Below are 6,469 nucleotides of genomic sequence, written 5' to 3' on the forward strand. Positions count from 1 at the left end.
CTGACCTGAGGGCAGGAGGAGCTGGGTGGGTTATTCAAAGGAAGCTCAGGCGTGTTTAGAGTCATTTGGGGGATAAGGGAAATGGGAATGGCCTCTTGATCGCTGTTCTCCTTGGCGAGGTGTTAAACCCCTGGGTGGGCACTGCGGTGAGCACCGCCAGCAGGGGTCAAGCTAAACCACAAGCCCCTTTCGTGCTTTTCTCCTCACAGTCAGCCTTGTGCTCCTGGAAGGCTCTTGCTGCCATGATGTTGGCATGGTGCGAGGCCGACACGCGTGTTCCCGTTCTTGTCAAACCAACTCTGCTCACACACTTGGAAGGGCTGCAGGAAATTACCCTCTTGCAGGTGTTTGTTGCAAGATGCACTGCTCCGATCCTGTTGAGAGAGAACAACCGAGCTCAGGATCTCAGCAGCCCACCATTTGAGTCAAGAAGGGGACTCCCATCCTTCAGGCAGTGGCTGGAAGGTCACCCTGCAGTTACATTTCCCATACAATCCTATGTTAAGTGATCACCGCTCATGCCCCTCGGGGACGCTGTCGGCGAGTGCTCCAGGGCCATACCGCAAAGCTGAAAAGGCAAAGTCCAAGAGAAAAGTTTAAAAATAATCATTCTGGGCGACAGAGTAAGCAGACTGTCATTTCTATGGTCTGGCCAAGTCTCACATTCTGATAAACGAATGTTTATTCAGAAAAGACCCAAAACAAAGCCAGAGTTGAAAGGGACTAAATTTTCCTTTAAAGGACTTAACACGGGATCTTTTTATAGTTTTGTGTTTGTTATTCTCTAGTAGAAATCCCTAAAATAAAGCTTTTCCCTACTAAGTCCAGATTTTGGTTGTGGTTTTGCCCTCAGGCAAGCTTCAGGACCTTTTGTTTTAATACAGCTGCAATTTTTGTTTTCTTTTGTATGTTAGTAACAATGTAATTGAATTGCATCTGCATTTCTACTATCCCATGCACCAAGAGCATTTCCATAGTTCATATAGTTTTAAATGGTTGCTCCAGAGCACAAACCAAATTTATATGTATATATCCGACAGGAAAGAGAGAGCAGTATGCTGTTTGGTTGTGTTAGTTTATTGGGAAATCTGGACTGTGCTCTTGTAGGACTTCCTTTCCCAGCCTCCACACACATACATATCACTTTGAAAAAGGGAAATTTAAAAAAGTGTGCGGAATACATTTATTTTGCAAGCTCAGTTCACAAACTTTAAACAAGGTGAACACCTGTGCGTATTGAACCACCTCATTTGTGGCAACTGCCTTGCAAAAGTAATTAACAGTGCGTGTTGGAATCTGGTGCCTAGATGATAGCATCTATAGATATTTTAGAACAAGTTTGATGAAAACCACATTCAAAAAGTAAATGTGTTATATTTTTAATGTGGAATTTGTGATGTGATGGTAGGTGTCTTCTCTGCTCCTGTTCCTTGTGGTGGTGGGGCCGTTCGTGGTTTCATTCATTGTCCAGCGCAAGCCTATTGCTTATCTGGAATTTACTATGGAGCATTCAGAGAAGAGTGCTCAAATGGCAAGAGGAGGAGGGCTGCTGATCTACAGATTCAGTCGTTCTTCAGTGCCTGAAGAATGTATAGAGCAGAAGATGTCTTCTGAAGACCATGTGTCCCATGGACCTGTGTGTCATGGTCTCCTGGTCCTGACTTGCCCAGCTGGAACAGAGCTTTGTGGGGACCTGGTGCAGAATCACCGCGTACAGCTGCGTTATTTCTGCTGTTGTGAATCATACTGGTTGCTTGGCTTAAAAAGGATGTTGGGGGATGACTCCTGCCCCATGCCATGCTCTCTGGGGAGTGTCACCGTGCTTCTGGTATGGTGGGAATGTCCTGTGGGGAACCAAAGGAGCTGGGTGCATTTAGACTGAGGGAACAGGAGCTTAAAATTAATAGTGTACAATCCATCCAGGGGCTGGTAACTAAAATAGGAAGGAAAGAGAGCAAAAGTGAAAGCAGGATATATGAAGTAAGGCTGAACCCAGGAAACTGGAGTCTCTGCCACGGCAAGGAGCTTCTGAGCATCGGTAGCCTCGAGAGGTTTGAGGGCTTTCTCGGCATCTGTATCAGTGTTCCACTGCTGTACCCTGTGGTTCTGCCACATCTCATCCCATTTCCCATCAGCTGGCTGATGTTCTCCTGCTCAAGGCAGGCTACAAGCAGGGCATTTGGAGCCCATAGCTGCTAGAAATTTGGACCCATCCTTGTGCTCAGCCCTGCCCTGCTGCACAGCATTACAGAGCTGATCAATCCTTCCTTCCCCCTCACCTCTCAAGAGAATTGGGGCTTAAAGGAGTGCTGTTGGCTTTGTGGATGAAAACCAACACTCAAATGCAAACTCTCCTTTGTTTTTCTTTCCTAGTCATGTTACTTAAGGCTGTTGAAAACCCCAAATGTCGCAGTTCAGTGGAAGGGCCAAATCCTGCCTGGCACATGGCCGCTGAGGCAGATGCCTCTCTGTGTGGAAAGCTAGTGCTCGTACACAATTCCAGCAGTGAACTTCAGCACTGAGGCCATCCATTGCCTCTGCCTGCTCCGAGGTCTGGTGACCTTGATCCCTTCCAGCTTTGCTTTGGAGGGTATCTCTATCTTCCGGCCGTTTCACATAGCAGCGGGGAAATAGGAAACAAATGAATCCATACGTTTGACCTTCAGAGCAAACAAACGGGTGCCTGTGTTGTACAGCTGAGGGGTCTGCGCTGCGGCTGAGCGGAGCTTAGTGGGTTGTCCCTGTGGTCCCTGTGCTTAGCGTAACCCTGCATGTGTGTACTTCATCCCAGCAGCTCTGGCTGTGTGCTGAGGCAGCGCTGTGCCCTGGCAAGCTGCATAACAGCAGAGTGGCAAGAGCTGTTGCTCGCTGGGGTTTTAAGGAGGGTACAGTTGAAGGAATGAATCAGAGCAAGGGAAGGTGGCTGGTTTGTGATCCTGGGTGTGTGGGCAGGTTGGCTTGGGTTATTTACCACAGTGGTGAGGACGTGCCTGTCCTTGTGCTGTCCGCATCCCTGTTACCCAGCTCCTTCCTGCAGCCCTGACTTGTTGCTTCTGCCTCTCTCTTCTGCTAGGCTGGAGGGACCACGGCAGCACCCCCAATGCCCTGCAGTTACTGCTGGGATCACTTCTCCGTGCCTTTCCCGCTGCTGTCTGAAACAGCACAACCCTTCTCCCAGCTCTCCCTGTCCACAGAGCAGGAGTGAGGGGGTTACAAGGTGTCCAGGGACCAAGCAGGGGCCTGGCTGTCCTTCTCCCACTCCAAGCTTTGGTGTCCTGTGGCACAAGAGCCCCCACGCTCCCCTCCTCAGCCCTGCACGCCTGCGGCAGCGAAGGCTGATGGAGAGGGGCCAAGCACAGCAGCTCACCGCCAAGAACTTTCTTTGTTTCCAGCCACCTCCCTCCATTTTTTTCTTTTCCTCTTACAATTTCCCACTCCCTTTTCTATATTAAACCCCGCTCTGGTTTGGCTCAATCCCTCAACTCCTTCGGTTTCTCTGCCCCTTTGAATTTCTCAGTGCTCTTTTCTCGCAGCAGTGGCCAAACCCAGGGTGCAAGGCTCTTGCTTCGCTTTCCCATGTTTTGGGGTTTGGGGGAGTGCAGATGGAATAGAGACTGATGCTTTTTCCCTTCTACTGGCGAAAGATGCTTTAAATATGTGGAGTTTTCCACAGAGAGGTTTATTGTACATAGTCTCCCTGGACCTGAGACCACACAGGCTCAAACCCATTGGAAACAGCTCTGCAGACAGCTCTGCCTCTGCTGGAGGCTGTTATGTCTGGCTTTGCTGCAGGAGCTCTGCTGAACGGCTGGGGACCTATGCTGATGCCTGTTGGTGGCGGGTGGGCAGAGCTGTGTGTCCCTGAAGCCCCACGGACATGTCTTTCCAAGTGACCGTGGCACTACCTCTGCCCTGCCATTGTTCGCATGGCTCTGGTGTGGCTGGCGCGGAAACGAGAGGGTCTCGGTGTGTGGGAGCTCTGAGCACAGGGATGCTTTGGGGCCAGGGTAGCTCGGGGATTGCTGCGGAGCCACCCAGGGAGGGCTGTGCCGTGCCAGGGAGGGCTGCTGGTGGGTTGTTGGCTCGCAGGGCTGTGTCAGTATGGGTGTGCTGCTCCTGGGCTCGAGCTGGCGTAGCTGGGTGGTGCTGAGCTTGGGGTGGATTTGCCTCATTCAGCAACATGCTGGGAGCCAGGCAGCCAGCTTGCCGGGCAGCCAGCAGCTGCCTTCTCCCCAGAGCCTTACTTGGGGTCTTTATGTGAGCCCCCACAGCCAGGACACTTTGCAAGTCTTCTTGGAAAACTTGGGAGAACTCCTCCTGCGGGAGGAGAGAGGCCGAAACTGTAGCTCTAGGTTTTCCTGCAACTTCAGTCTGCCTTTTTCCTACTCAAATTTAAGCAGTCCAGGCTGCTTCCCGGGTTGTGTTTTGTGCATGTCCGTGGTGTGTTTATGCAAGGAGTCCAGAAGTGATTCTTCTAGGAGGTCACACGGCCTCATGTTTCAAGAATGGGAAACCGCTTCTGTTATTTTTGTTATTTTTTTTTTAGTATCTGTTCTTAATTCCATTGCCTCAAGTCAGCCGCTGAATCACCTCTTCTCTCTAGCCACGTTGTATGGGACAACGTGCCATTTGGGGTAGGTGTAAGACTGGGGGCTTGTGAAGGACTCTGGAGCCCTCAGTCTCTTTGAGCGGTAGAATTCGGCAGGGGCCATTGCCATCTGCAACACCAAGGCTCCTTATCAGTCCCTGGTAAAATAGTTCTGGGGTCTGACAGCTCCCCGGGCATACGCTTGCTACTTTGTTTCTTCAAGAGTTAAAAAAAATAAAATTAAATGTCTGGCTGCCCTTTCAGGTAGAGATGATTTGTGCTGGCTTTTCGTCCCCTCAGTACTCGTGCTCTCGTCCCCGCGACTCTGACCGCTCTGGATGTGCATCTGAAATGGCTCCTTCAGCCCCTCTGCTCTCCTGGTGGTGCCCCCGGAGCGCGCGCCCTGCCCGGGAGGGGTGTCCGGGGTCTCCCTCCGGCGTTCACCGCTGCGGGTTGCCTGCGTGTTTCCCCCCGGGGCTGCGGAGCCCTGGCTGCCGCCTGAGCTGACTGTCAGCTCTCGTTGACAGCTCTGTTACGGTTGGCCAGGTGCCATTTGCATTTCTTTTAGCAACCTGTCGTTTTTTTGACAGTTCCCTTACGAAGGTTTTCAGTCCCACTTTCCACTGGCCCGTTGTCCCCCTGAGCTGCCTCTCCAGAGATGCTGGGGAGGGGAGAGCGGTGGCAGGCATGCTGTAGGGACCGAGCTCATGATGCTGGGCAGGGCGGGCTGCGTGGCCCTGGGGCCTTTTTTCCCACCTTTATATTTCTGTTTGGGGCACATGCTTTCAAATGTGACCAAGGAGAATCCTGGGCGATGAAGGTCCTGATGGTAAACAAGCAGTAATTTTTAAGTATTTGGTATGTGGCCAATTACTTGTAATGTAGGGCGTGTGAGGAACCCAGGGAGTTTGGGAGCCAAATCCCTGTGGTGTCTGTCAAAGTTCAGCCTTTCGTACCTGCAGGTTTCCATTTTGGTGTTAATGTGAAATGCTTCTCTCCCCCGGCATTAAACAAGATCCACGTGCACCTCCAAAACTGTCCCAGGGCCTCTGTACCCCCTGGGAGTGGAGGGCAGGCCTTGTTTCCTTGGTTTGGTCTTTGCTGTGACTCTGGCAAGGTTGTCCCACCAGGAACTCCTCCTGCTCCGTAACATGGCCTTGCTGCAGCACGGGCCTGCGGTTTCACGGCGCGAGGGCAGGGGAGCTGGTGGCTGGGAGAGGAGCGATGGGAGGCTGAGGGTGCGTGCATGGGGCTTTCTTCATGCCAAAAGCAGGATTTTGAGTGTGTTTGAGTGACCCTGAAAGCTCTGTACCCCTCCTCTCGCCTTGCTCTAGTAGGGAAAATGCCGTGAGCTGCCTCTGAAGGATTTCAGAAACATGGGCATGAATTTCAGCTATGCTTCCCTGACCCATGGCTGAAGTGAAGCTAAGGAGGGTTCAGCCCTGGTCATTTCTACCTCTTCCAAAGCTCAGCTTGGCCCGTTGCCTTCAGGCATCAGACCTAGCTGCAGGGTTTGATGTGACACGTGTGCAGCGGCGTAGGCTGGGGCTGACGTAGGCCGGAGCGGAGCAGGAGATGGAGGCTCTCGGGCTGGGAGTGGGGCAGGGTAAGGCCTCCTTTATTTTCTGGAGGGGGGGGAGCCGCCGGTTCCCAGGTTTCACCGAGTCAGCCAGGTCCCAGTGCGGTGCAGACTCTGCTGCTGGACGGGGCGGGCTGCAAATATTTAGATAGCTCTGCCTGTTGGTTTTGGCCATGGGCCCAGCCCATGTGATGGGGCTGCAGAGCCCCCCTCCCGGATCTGGCCACTCGCCGCCTCCCTGCCATCTGCTCGGCTCTCCCCACCCCTTGAAGAAACGGGAGCGCGGGAGGAGCTCGGGATCC

The sequence above is a fragment of the Phaethon lepturus genome, unplaced genomic scaffold (assembly GCF_000687285.1).
Source record: "Phaethon lepturus isolate BGI_N335 unplaced genomic scaffold, ASM68728v1 scaffold22739, whole genome shotgun sequence".
NCBI classification, from domain to species: Eukaryota; Metazoa; Chordata; class Aves; order Phaethontiformes; family Phaethontidae; genus Phaethon; species Phaethon lepturus.